The sequence below is a fragment of the Oncorhynchus mykiss genome, chromosome 3 (genome assembly GCF_057628025.1).
Source record: "Oncorhynchus mykiss isolate SJ-2025 chromosome 3, ASM5762802v1, whole genome shotgun sequence".
Lineage (NCBI taxonomy): Eukaryota > Metazoa > Chordata > Actinopteri > Salmoniformes > Salmonidae > Oncorhynchus > Oncorhynchus mykiss.
The window spans coordinates 29155912-29171664 of NC_143024.1; positions in this window are offsets into that span (position 1 = coordinate 29155912).

A 15753-nucleotide genomic window follows, 5' to 3' on the forward strand; every position below is an offset into this window, starting at 1 on the left:
AGAACCCTCACAGTACTGTACAGTATGAGTGATTATACTAGACATGTTGATGAGAACTAGAACCCTCACAGTACTGTACAGTATGAGTGATTATACTACACATGTTGATGAGAACTAGAACCCTCACAGTACTGTACAGTATGAGTGATTATAATGTACATGTTGATGAGAACTAGAACCCTCACAGTACTGTACAGTATGAGTGATTATACTGTACATGTTGATGAGAACTAGAACCCTCACAGTACTGTACAGTATGAGTGTTATACTAGACATGTTGATGAGAACTAGAACCCTCACAGTACTGTACAGTATGAGTGTTATACTAGACATGTTGATGAGAACTAGAACCCTCACAGTACTGTACAGTATGAGTGATTATACTATACATGTTGATGAGAACTAGAACCCTCACAGTACTGTACAGTATGAGTGATTATATTATACATGTTGATGAGAACTAGAACCCTCACAGTACTGTACAGTATGAGTGATTATACTATACATGTTAATGAGAACTAGAACCCTCACAGTACTGTACAGTATGAGTGTTATACTAGACATGTTGATGAGAACTAGAACCCTCACAGTACTGTACAGTATGAGTGATTTATACTACACATGTTGATGAGAACTAGAACCCTCACAGTACTGTACAGTATGAGTGTTATACTAGACGTTGATGAGAACTAGAACCCTCACAGTACTGTACAGTATGAGTGATTATACTAGACATGTTGATGAGAACTAGAACCCTCACAGTACTGTACAGTATGAGTGTTATACTAGACATGTTGATGAGAACTAGAACCCTCACAGTACTGTACAGTATGAGTGATTATACTAGACATGTTGATGAGAACTAGAACCCTCACAGTACTGTACAGTATGAGTGTTATACTAGACATGTTGATGAGAACTAGAACCCTCACAGTACTGTACAGTATGAGTGATTATACTACACATGTTGATGAGAACTAGACCCCTCACAGTACTGTACAGTATGAGTGATTATACTACACATGTTGATGAGAACTAGAACCCTCACAGTACTGTACAGTATGAGTGATTATACTACACATGTTGATGAGAACTAGAACCCTCACAGTACTGTACTGTATGAGTGTTATACTAGACGTTGATGAGAACTAGAACCCTCACAGTACTGTACAGTATGAGTGATTATACTAGACATGTTGATGAGAACTAGAACCCTCACAGTACTGTACAGTATGAGTGATTATACTACACATGTTGATGAGAACTAGAACCCTCACAGTACTGTACAGTATGAGTGATTATACTACACATGTTGATGAGAACTAGAACCCTCACAGTACTGTACAGTATGAGTGATTATACTAGACATGTTGATGAGAACTAGAACCCTCACAGTACTGTACAGTATGAGTGATTATACTACACATGTTGATGAGAACTAGAACCCTCACAGTACTGTACAGTATGAGTGTTATACTAGACATGTTGATGAGAACTAGAACCCTCACAGTACTGTACAGTATGAGTGATTATACTACACATGTTGATGAGAACTAGAACCCTCACAGTACTGTACAGTATGAGTGATTATACTAGACATGTTGATGAGAACTAGAACCCTCACAGTACTGTACAGTATGAGTGATTATACTACACATGTTGATGAGAACTAGAACCCTCACAGTACTGTACAGTATGAGTGATTATACTGTACATGTTGATGAGAACTAGAACCCTCACAGTACTGTACAGTATGAGTGTTATACTAGACATGTTGATGAGAACTAGAACCCTCACAGTACTGTACAGTATGAGTGATTATACTACACATGTTGATGAGAACTAGAACCCTCACAGTACTGTACAGTATGAGTGATTATACTACACATGTTGATGAGAACTAGAACCCTCACAGTACTGTACAGTATGAGTGATTATACTAGACATGTTGATGAGAACTAGAACCCTCACAGTACTGTACAGTATGAGTGATTATACTACACATGTTGATGAGAACTAGAACCCTCACAGTACTGTACAGTATGAGTGATTATACTACACATGTTGATGAGAACTAGAACCCTCACAGTACTGTACAGTATGAGTGATTATACTAGACGTTGATGAGAACTAGAACCCTCACAGTACTGTACAGTATGAGTGATTATACTACACATGTTGATGAGAACTAGAACCCTCACAGTACTGTACAGTATGAGTGATTATACTAGACATGTTGATGAGAACTAGAACCCTCACAGTACTGTACAGTATGAGTGTTATACTAGACATGTTGATGAGAACTAGAACCCTCACAGTACTGTACAGTATGAGTGTTATACTATACATGTTGATGAGAACTAGAACCCTCACAGTACTGTACAGTATGAGTGATTATACTAGACATGTTGATGAGAACTAGAACCCTCACAGTACTGTACAGTATGAGTGATTATACTACACATGTTGATGAGAACTAGAACCCTCACAGTACTGTACAGTATGAGTGATTATACTAGACATGTTGATGAGAACTAGAACCCTCACAGTACTGTACAGTATGAGTGATTATACTAGACATGTTGATGAGAACTAGAACCCTCACAGTACTGTACAGTATGAGTGATTATACTACACATGTTGATGAGAACTAGAACCCTCACAGTACTGTACAGTATGAGTGATTATACTACACATGTTGATGAGAACTAGAACCCTCACAGTACTGTACAGTATGAGTGATTATACTACACATGTTGATGAGAACTAGAACCCTCACAGTACTGTACAGTATGAGTGATTATACTAGACATGTTGATGAGAACTAGAACCCTCACAGTACTGTACAGTATGAGTGATTATACTACACATGTTGATGAGAACTAGAACCCTCACAGTACTGTACAGTATGAGTGATTATAATGTACATGTTGATGAGAACTAGAACCCTCACAGTACTGTACAGTATGAGTGATTATACTGTACATGTTGATGAGAACTAGAACCCTCACAGTACTGTACAGTATGAGTGATTATACTACACATCTTGATGAGAACTAGAACCCTCACAGTACTGTACAGTATGAGTGATTATACTACACATGTTGATGAGAACTAGAACCCTCACAGTACTGTACAGTATGAGTGATTATAATGTATATGTTGATGAGAACTAGAACCCTCACAGTACTGTACAGTATGAGTGATTATACTACACATCTTGATGAGAACTAGAACCCTCACAGTACTGTACAGTATGAGTGATTATACTAGACATGTTGATGAGAACTAGAACCCTCACAGTACTGTACAGTATGAGTGATTATACTACACATGTTGATGAGAACTAGAACCCTCACAGTACTGTACAGTATGAGTGATTATACTACACATGTTGATGAGAACTAGAACCCTCACAGTACTGTACAGTATGAGTGATTATACTACACATGTGGATGAGAACTAGAACCCTCACAGTACTGTACAGTATGAGTGATTATACTAGACATGTTGATGAGAACTAGAACCCTCACAGTACTGTACAGTATGAGTGATTATACTACACATGTTGATGAGAACTAGAACCCTCACAGTACTGTACAGTATGAGTGATTATACTGTACATGTTGATGAGAACTAGAACCCTCACAGTACTGTACAGTATGAGTGTTATACTAGACATGTTGATGAGAACTAGAACCCTCACAGTACTGTACAGTATGAGTGATTATACTACACATGTTGATGAGAACTAGAACCCTCACAGTACTGTACAGTATGAGTGATTATACTACACATGTTGATGAGAACTAGAACCCTCACAGTACTGTACAGTATGAGTGATTATACTAGACATGTTGATGAGAACTAGAACCCTCACAGTACTGTACAGTATGAGTGATTATACTACACATGTTGATGAGAACTAGAACCCTCACAGTACTGTACAGTATGAGTGATTATACTACACATGTTGATGAGAACTAGAACCCTCACAGTACTGTACAGTATGAGTGATTATACTAGACGTTGATGAGAACTAGAACCCTCACAGTACTGTACAGTATGAGTGATTATACTACACATGTTGATGAGAACTAGAACCCTCACAGTACTGTACAGTATGAGTGATTATACTAGACATGTTGATGAGAACTAGAACCCTCACAGTACTGTACAGTATGAGTGTTATACTAGACATGTTGATGAGAACTAGAACCCTCACAGTACTGTACAGTATGAGTGTTATACTATACATGTTGATGAGAACTAGAACCCTCACAGTACTGTACAGTATGAGTGATTATACTAGACATGTTGATGAGAACTAGAACCCTCACAGTACTGTACAGTATGAGTGATTATACTACACATGTTGATGAGAACTAGAACCCTCACAGTACTGTACAGTATGAGTGATTATACTAGACATGTTGATGAGAACTAGAACCCTCACAGTACTGTACAGTATGAGTGATTATACTAGACATGTTGATGAGAACTAGAACCCTCACAGTACTGTACAGTATGAGTGATTATACTACACATGTTGATGAGAACTAGAACCCTCACAGTACTGTACAGTATGAGTGATTATACTACACATGTTGATGAGAACTAGAACCCTCACAGTACTGTACAGTATGAGTGATTATACTACACATGTTGATGAGAACTAGAACCCTCACAGTACTGTACAGTATGAGTGATTATACTAGACATGTTGATGAGAACTAGAACCCTCACAGTACTGTACAGTATGAGTGATTATACTACACATGTTGATGAGAACTAGAACCCTCACAATACTGTACAGTATGAGTGATTATAATGTACATGTTGATGAGAACTAGAACCCTCACAGTACTGTACAGTATGAGTGATTATACTGTACATGTTGATGAGAACTAGAACCCTCACAGTACTGTACAGTATGAGTGATTATACTACACATCTTGATGAGAACTAGAACCCTCACAGTACTGTACAGTATGAGTGATTATACTACACATGTTGATGAGAACTAGAACCCTCACAGTACTGTACAGTATGAGTGATTATAATGTATATGTTGATGAGAACTAGAACCCTCACAGTACTGTACAGTATGAGTGATTATACTACACATCTTGATGAGAACTAGAACCCTCACAGTACTGTACAGTATGAGTGATTATACTAGACATGTTGATGAGAACTAGAACCCTCACAGTACTGTACAGTATGAGTGATTATACTACACATGTTGATGAGAACTAGAACCCTCACAGTACTGTACAGTATGAGTGATTATACTACACATGTTGATGAGAACTAGAACCCTCACAGTACTGTACAGTATGAGTGATTATACTACACATGTGGATGAGAACTAGAACCCTCACAGTACTGTACAGTATGAGTGATTATACTAGACATGTTGATGAGAACTAGAACCCTCACAGTACTGTACAGTATGAGTGATTATACTACACATGTTGATGAGAACTAGAACCCTCACAGTACTGTACAGTATGAGTGATTATACTGTACATGTTGATGAGAACTAGAACCCTCACAGTACTGTACAGTATGAGTGTTATACTAGACATGTTGATGAGAACTAGAACCCTCACAGTACTGTACAGTATGAGTGATTATACTACACATGTTGATGAGAACTAGAACCCTCACAGTACTGTACAGTATGAGTGATTATACTACACATGTTGATGAGAACTAGAACCCTCACAGTACTGTACAGTATGAGTGATTATACTAGACATGTTGATGAGAACTAGAACCCTCACAGTACTGTACAGTATGAGTGATTATACTACACATGTTGATGAGAACTAGAACCCTCACAGTACTGTACAGTATGAGTGATTATACTACACATGTTGATGAGAACTAGAACCCTCACAGTACTGTACAGTATGAGTGATTATACTAGACGTTGATGAGAACTAGAACCCTCACAGTACTGTACAGTATGAGTGATTATACTACACATGTTGATGAGAACTAGAACCCTCACAGTACTGTACAGTATGAGTGATTATACTAGACATGTTGATGAGAACTAGAACCCTCACAGTACTGTACAGTATGAGTGTTATACTAGACATGTTGATGAGAACTAGAACCCTCACAGTACTGTACAGTATGAGTGTTATACTATACATGTTGATGAGAACTAGAACCCTCACAGTACTGTACAGTATGAGTGATTATACTAGACATGTTGATGAGAACTAGAACCCTCACAGTACTGTACAGTATGAGTGATTATACTACACATGTTGATGAGAACTAGAACCCTCACAGTACTGTACAGTATGAGTGATTATACTAGACATGTTGATGAGAACTAGAACCCTCACAGTACTGTACAGTATGAGTGATTATACTAGACATGTTGATGAGAACTAGAACCCTCACAGTACTGTACAGTATGAGTGATTATACTACACATGTTGATGAGAACTAGAACCCTCACAGTACTGTACAGTATGAGTGATTATACTACACATGTTGATGAGAACTAGAACCCTCACAGTACTGTACAGTATGAGTGATTATACTACACATGTTGATGAGAACTAGAACCCTCACAGTACTGTACAGTATGAGTGATTATACTAGACATGTTGATGAGAACTAGAACCCTCACAGTACTGTACAGTATGAGTGATTATACTACACATGTTGATGAGAACTAGAACCCTCACAGTACTGTACAGTATGAGTGATTATAATGTACATGTTGATGAGAACTAGAACCCTCACAGTACTGTACAGTATGAGTGATTATACTGTACATGTTGATGAGAACTAGAACCCTCACAGTACTGTACAGTATGAGTGATTATACTACACATCTTGATGAGAACTAGAACCCTCACAGTACTGTACAGTATGAGTGATTATACTACACATGTTGATGAGAACTAGAACCCTCACAGTACTGTACAGTATGAGTGATTATAATGTACATGTTGATGAGAACTAGAACCCTCACAGTACTGTACAGTATGAGTGATTATACTACACATCTTGATGAGAACTAGAACCCTCACAGTACTGTACAGTATGAGTGATTATACTAGACATGTTGATGAGAACTAGAACCCTCACAGTACTGTACAGTATGAGTGATTATACTACACATGTTGATGAGAACTAGAACCCTCACAGTACTGTACAGTATGAGTGATTATACTACACATGTTGATGAGAACTAGAACCCTCACAGTACTGTACAGTATGAGTGATTATACTACACATGTGGATGAGAACTAGAAACCTCACAGTACTGTACAGTATGAGTGATTATACTAGACATGTTGATGAGAACTAGAACCCTCACAGTACTGTACAGTATGAGTGATTATACTAGACATGTTGATGAGAACTAGAACCCTCACAGTACTGTACAGTATGAGTGATTATACTACACATGTTGATGAGAACTAGAACCCTCACAGTACTGTACAGTATGAGTGATTATACTACACATGTTGATGAGAACTAGAACCCTCACAGTACTGTACAGTATGAGTGATTATACTACACATGTTGATGAGAACTAGAACCCTCACAGTACTGTACAGTATGAGTGTTATACTAGACATGTTGATGAGAACTAGAACCCTCACAGTACTGTACAGTATGAGTGATTATACTACACATGTTGATGAGAACTAGAACCCTCACAGTACTGTACAGTATGAGTGATTATATTATACATGTTGATGAGAACTAGAACCCTCACAGTACTGTACAGTATGAGTGTTATACTAGACATGTTGATGAGAACTAGAACCCTCACAGTACTGTACAGTATGAGTGATTATACTACACATGTTGATGAGAACTAGAACCCTCACAGTACTGTACAGTATGAGTGATTATATTATACATGTTGATGAGAACTAGAACCCTCACAGTACTGTACAGTATGAGTGATTATACTACACATGTTGATGAGAACTAGAACCCTCACAGTACTGTACAGTATGAGTGATTATATTATACATGTTGATGAGAACTAGAACCCTCACAGTACTGTACAGTATGAGTGTTATACTACACATGTTGATGAGAACTAGAACCCTCACAGTACTGTACAGTATGAGTGATTATATTATACATGTTGATGAGAACTAGAACCCTCACAGTACTGTACAGTATGAGTGTTATACTAGACATGTTGATGAGAACTAGAACCCTCACAGTACTGTACAGTATGAGTGATTATACTACACATGTTGATGAGAACTAGAACCCTCACAGTACTGTACAGTATGAGTGATTATAATGTACATCTTGATGAGAACTAGAACCCTCACAGTACTGTACAGTATGAGTGATTATACTACACATGTTGATGAGAACTAGAACCCTCACAGTACTGTACAGTATGAGTGATTATAATGTACATGTTGATGAGAACTAGAACCCTCACAGTACTGTACAGTATGAGTGATTATACTACACATGTTGATGAGAACTAGAACCCTCACAGTACTGTACAGTATGAGTGATTATACTACACATGTGGATGAGAACTAGAACCCTCACAGTACTGTACAGTATGAGTGATTATACTAGACATGTTGATGAGAACTAGAACCCTCACAGTACTGTACAGTATGAGTGATTATACTAGACATGTTGATGAGAACTAGAACCCTCACAGTACTGTACAGTATGAGTGATTATACTACACATGTTGATGAGAACTAGAACCCTCACAGTACTGTACAGTATGAGTGATTATACTACACATGTTGATGAGAACTAGAACACTCACAGTACTGTACAGTATGAGTGATTATACTACACATGTTGATGAGAACTAGAACCCTCACAGTACTGTACAGTATGAGTGATTATATTATACATGTTGATGAGAACTAGAACCCTCACAGTACTGTACAGTATGAGTGATTATACTACACATGTTGATGAGAACTAGAACCCTCACAGTACTGTACAGTATGAGTGATTATATTATACATGTTGATGAGAACTAGAACCCTCACAGTACTGTACAGTATGAGTGTTATACTACACATGTTGATGAGAACTAGAACCCTCACAGTACTGTACAGTATGAGTGATTATATTATACATGTTGATGAGAACTAGAACCCTCACAGTACTGTACAGTATGAGTGTTATACTAGACATGTTGATGAGAACTAGAACCCTCACAGTACTGTACAGTATGAGTGTTATACTAGACATGTTGATGAGAACTAGAACCCTCACAGTACTATACAGTATGAGTGATTATACTACACATGTTGATGAGAACTAGAACCCTCACAGTACTGTACAGTATGAGTGATTATACTACTACACATGTTGATGAGAACTAGAACCCTCACAGTACTATACAGTATGAGTGTTATACTAGACATGTTGATGAGAACTAGAACCCTCACAGTACTGTACAGTATGAGTGTTATACTAGACATGTTGATGAGAACTAGAACCCTCACAGTACTGTACAGTATTAGTGTTATACTAGACATGTTGATGAGAACTAGAACCCTCACAGTACTGTACAGTATGAGTGTTATACTAGACATGTTGATGAGAACTAGAACCCTCACAGTACTGTACAGTATGAGTGATTATACTATACATGTTGATGAGAACTAGAACCCTCACAGTACTGTACAGTATGAGTGTTATACTAGACATGTTGATGAGAACTAGAACCCTCACAGTACTGTACAGTATGAGTGTTATACTAGACATGTTGATGAGAACTAGAACCCTCACAGTACTGTACAGTATGAGTGTTATACTAGACATGTTGATGAGAACTAGAACCCTCACAGTACTGTACAGTATGAGTGATTATACTAGACATGTTGATGAGAACTAGAACCCTCACAGTACTGTACAGTATGAGTGATTATACTGTACATGTTGATGAGAACTAGAACCCTCACAGTACTGTACAGTATGAGTGATTATACTAGACATGTTGATGAGAACTAGAACCCTCACAGTACTGTACAGTATGAGTGTTATATTAGACATGTTGATGAGAACTAGAACCCTCACAGTACTGTACAGTATGAGTGATTATAATGTACATGTTGATGAGAACTAGAACCCTCACAGTACTGTACAGTATGAGTGATTATACTAGACATGTTGATGAGAACTAGAACCCTCACAGTACTGTACAGTATGAGTGATTATACTACACATGTTGATGAGAACTAGAACCCTCACAGTACTGTACAGTATGAGTGATTATACTAGACATGTTGATGAGAACTAGAACCCTCACAGTACTGTACAGTATGAGTGATTATACTATACATGTTGATGAGAACTAGAACCCTCACAGTACTGTACAGTATGAGTGATTATACTACACATGTTGATGAGAACTAGAACCCTCACAGTACTGTACAGTATGAGTGATTATACTAGACATGTTGATGAGAACTAGAACCCTCACAGTACTGTACAGTATGAGTGATTATACTACACATGTTGATGAGAACTAGAACCCTCACAGTACTGTACAGTATGAGTGATTATACTATACATGTTGATGAGAACTAGAACCCTCACAGTACTGTACAGTATGAGTGATTATACTACACATGTTGATGAGAACTAGAACCCTCACAGTACTGTACAGTATGAGTGATTATACTAGACATGTTGATGAGAACTAGAACCCTCACAGTACTGTACAGTATGAGTGTTATACTACACATGTTGATGAGAACTAGAACCCTCACAGTACTGTACAGTATGAGTGTTATACTAGACATGTTGATGAGAACTAGAACCCTCACAGTACTGTACAGTATGAGTGATTATACTAGACGTTGATGAGAACTAGAACCCTCACAGTACTGTACAGTATGAGTGATTATACTAGACATGTTGATGAGAACTAGAACCCTCACAGTACTGTACAGTATGAGTGATTATACTAGACATGTTGATGAGAACTAGAACCCTCACAGTACTGTACAGTATGAGTGTTATACTAGACATGTTGATGAGAACTAGAACCCTCACAGTACTGTACAGTATGAGTGATTATACTACACATGTTGATGAGAACTAGAACCCTCACAGTACTGTACAGTATGAGTGTTATACTACACATGTTGATGAGAACTAGAACCCTCACAGTACTGTACAGTATGAGTGATTATACTATACATGTTGATGAGAACTAGAACCCTCACAGTACTGTACAGTATGAGTGATTATACTACACATGTTGATGAGAACTAGAACCCTCACAGTACTGTACAGTATGAGTGTTATACTAGACATGTTGATGAGAACTAGAACCCTCACAGTACTGTACAGTATGAGTGATTATACTATACATGTTGATGAGAACTAGAACCCTCACAGTACTGTACAGTATGAGTGTTATACTAGACATGTTGTTTTCTTTTTTATTATTATTGCAGCCCTGGAATTTCAGGAATTTGTTTGTTGTTTCAACTTTTATTTTTCACAAGTAAATTACTATATGCAAAGATCTAGAAAAAATAAGGGCTATTGAAGCAAATTGCTGCATTTCTGATTCATTCTTGTTACATATACTTTAGTACGGTCAATAAAGTGAAAAGGTGTTATTATTATTCTAGGATGTAATACTGATTTATGTGAAAAATCATTCAAACTTCAAAGAGAAGTTCATTTATGTAATGCTCCCTGTTAGTGTTTTTTAGGTCAGTGTGTTATGAGTGACAATGTAGGCTTTCTGAGTGAGAATTGTCGACAGTGTTATGGTCGTACAAGCTTATTTTGAGACATATATGAAGTGTTTTGGTGGTTAGAGTGAGTTTTGGAGGTGAGATTAATTGTTTGGCCAAGATGCATGTTGGTAATGCAGACTGTGTGAAGAGTTTTGAAAAAGTGGTTCAGCAGTATTGGCTGATGCTTGTCAGCAAAAAAACTGTAATTGGATGGTCAGTGACCATGAGATGCAGCGTTTTTCACGGTATTCTCCTAAACAGGAAGTGGGTCAGAGCTGTACCAGACTGTACCAGACTCTCTTTTTTTTATCACTATTGACTGTCATTGACGTGTGTGTGTGCCTGTGTGACAGCGTGCATTTGTGTGCAAGTATGTGTGGTATCAAACTGCACTCATGGCATTTTGTTCCCAGCCAACGAAGGCTAAATTAGCAATCATCTCACCGTAGGAGACTCTGGCTTCTAATCTATAATTCACTCTCCCAAACGGTTTCATATGCATGTGGATTTTGGAGGCGTGTAGATTCCGCTGTGGCAGAAAATGCTCCCCAGTGGTAATAATACTAATGACGATAACCCAGGTGGCAAATATTACTGCTCGGCTCTGACCCACTGAATTATGGGCCAAATGGAGAGGAGGGAGGGAGGGAGGGAGGGAGGGAGGGAGGGAGGGAGGGAGGGAGGGAGGGATGGAAGGAGGGAGGGAGAGATGGAGGGAGAGATGGAGGGAGGGAGAGATGGAGGGAGGGAGGGAGAGATGGAGGGAGAGATGGAGGGAGGGAGAGATGGAAGGAGGGAGGGAGAGATGGAGGGAGAGATGGAGGGAGGGAGAGATGGAGGGAGGGAGAGAGAGATGAAGGGAGAGATGGAGGGAGAGAGAGATGAAGGGAGAGATGGAGGGAGAGATGGAGGGAGGGAGAGATGGAAGGAGGGAGGGAGGGAGGGAGGGAGGGAGGGAGGGAGGGAGGGAGGGAGGGAGGGAGGGAGGGAGGGAGAGATGGAGGGAGGGAGAGATGGGAGGGAGAGATGGAGGGAGGGAGAGATGGGAGGGAGGGAGGGAGAGAGAGATGGAGGGAGGGAGAGAGAGATGGAGGGAGGGAGACTTGGAGGGAGGGAGGGAGACCTTGTTGTAGCGCTGTCCTTCGAATTTAAAAGCATGTGGTTGGTCCACCACCTCTACTGTCTGTCTCTTCACACTGTAGCTCATGAGAGGAAGTCATATGATATTCTTTCTGATGACCCTATTATGACCTCTTATAATGCTGGAGCTTTTCTTAAATAAACATTTATTCTCATTTGATAGCAGCAAAACAACACTGTATGATTGGCCTTAACCGTTTCCATCTATGTGGGAGATTGTATTTTGTTTGGACAATTAGTGAGAATAGATTAGTCTGATTGATTCTGACTAACTACAAAAAAAATATATATTTTAAAAAGCACAATATTAATTTGCTTCTCACAGGATTCATTTCAATGAATAAAATATGCTGGCCACATAGCTGATACAGACCTGGGTTCAAATACTTTTTGAAATTATTTCAAATACTTTCACTGTGCTTGATTGATCTTGCCTGGCTTGATGAAACCATTAGAAAAGTCCCATATGTGCAAACCCCACCTACCTAGCACTCCAAACAGACTCAAGCAAACGCTCAAAGTGTTTCAAAGATTTGAAACCAGGTGTTTAGCTGCATGTTTAACTCCACCTTCATCCCCTTACACACACACACACAAACTCCACCTTTATCCCTTTCCCACTGAGTTAGTATATACAGGGCCTTGCGAAAGTATTCGGCCCCCTTGAACTTTGCGACCTTTTGCCACATTTCAGGCTTCAAACATAAAGATATAAAACTGTATTTTTTTGTGAAGAATCAACAACAAGTGGGACACAATCATGAAGTGGAACGACATTTATTGGATATTTCAAACTTTTTTAACAAATCAAAAACTGAAAAATTGGGCGTGCAAAATTATTCAGCCCCCTTAAGTTAATACTTTGTAGCGCCACCTTTTGCTGCGATTACAGCTGTAAGTCGCTTGGGGTATGTCTCTATCAGTTTTGCACATCGAGAGACTGACATTTTTTCCCATTCCTCCTTGCAAAACAGCTCGAGCTCAGTGAGGTTGGATGGAGAGCATTTGTGAACAGCAGTTTTCAGTTCTTTCCACAGATTCTCGATTGGATTCAGGTCTGGAGTTTGACTTGGCCATTCTAACACCTGGGTATGTTTATTTTTGAACCATTCCATTGTAGATTTTGCTTTATGTTTTGGATCATTGTCTTGTTGGAAGACAAATCTCCGTCCCAGTCTCAGGTCTTTTGCAGACCATCAGGTTTTCTTCCAGAATGGTCCTGTATTTGGCTCCATCCATCTTCCCATCAATTTCAACCATCTTCCCTGTCCCTGCTGAAGAAAAGCAGGCCCAAACCATGATGCTGCCACCACCATGTTTGACAGTGGGGATGGTGTGTTCAGCTGTGTTGCTTTTACGCCAAACATAATGTTTTGCATTGTTGCCAAAAAGTTCAATTTTGGTTTCATCTGACCAGAGCACCTTCTTCCACATGTTTGGTGTGTCTCCCAGGTGGCCTGTGGCAAACTTTAAAGGACACTTTTTATGGATATCTTTATGAAATGGCTTTCTTCTTGCCACTCTTCCATAAAGGTCAGATTTGTGCAATATACGACTGATTGTTGTCCTATGGACAGAGTCTCCCACCTCAGCTGTAGATCTCTGCAGTTCATCCAGAGTGATCATGGGCCTCTTGGCTGCATCTCTGATCAGTCTTCTCCTTGTATGAGCTGAAAGTTTAGAGGGACGGCCAGGTCTTGGTAGATTTGCAGTGGTCTGATACTCCTTCCATTTCAATATTATCGCTTGCACAGTGCTCCTTGGGATGTTTAAAGCTTGGGAAGTCTTTTTGTATCCAAATCCGGCTTTAAACTTCTTCACAACAGTATCTCGGACCTGCCTGGTGTGTTCCTTGTTCTTAATGATGCTCTCTGCGCTTTTAACGGACCTCTGAGACTATCACATTGCAGGTGCATTTATACGGAGACTTGATTACACACAGGTGGATTGTATTTATCATCATTAGTCATTTAGGTCAACATTGGATCATTCAGAGATCCTCACTGAACTTCTGGAGAGAGTTTGCTGCACTGAAAGTAAAAGGGGCTGAATAATTTTGCACGCCCAATTTTTCAGTTTTTGATTTGTTAAAAAAGTTTGAAATATCCAATAAATGTCGTTCCACTTCATGATTGTGTCCCACTTGTTGTATATTCTTCACAAAAAAATACAGTTTTATATCTTTATGTTTGAAGCCTGAAATGTGGCAAAAGGTCGCAAAGTTCAAGGGGGGCGAATACTTTCGCAAGGCACTGTATGTATTTAACAGCAGGTTAAACCCTAACGCCTGGGCCGTGCTAACGTAAACACAGAAACCTGACCTGGGGCCTCCTAGGAAGAAAATGTCAAATAAGAGAAGCTCCAATGCAACATGTGATCTCTCAGTCATTATGAATGGCAATAATAGTGAGCATGGCATTTAGCCTGGTTTAATCAGGCCTAATACCGATGGTCTGTCCACCCCCAGCACTGTAGGCTGACAACTTCACATGGATCGGTCACTCTGTCCTGGGGTAGAACTTTATGAAATCTCAGTGAGGTATGTTATATTTGAAACGCTGTGGCTATAGAGTAACGGTATGCTGCTGCTGATTGGAGACTTTAAAGGTAACATTTATTGATTCTCTGCCCACTGTGATTGAGTATAAACAGTCTTTTGTGTGAGCGTCCTTGTAAAGCTGAAGATTCCTCTTGTCTTGTCAGTTGTCTGTGTGCGGTTTTCTTCCCTAAGAGGATGCCAAAGACGTGAACACAATGTCTCTGGTACACAGCCAGTATGCCTTGGGCAATACTCAACTCTTTACCCTCCTTGTGACCCTTCCATGACTGTAGTGATATTTTATATGGCAGTACGTCTAATACTACATGG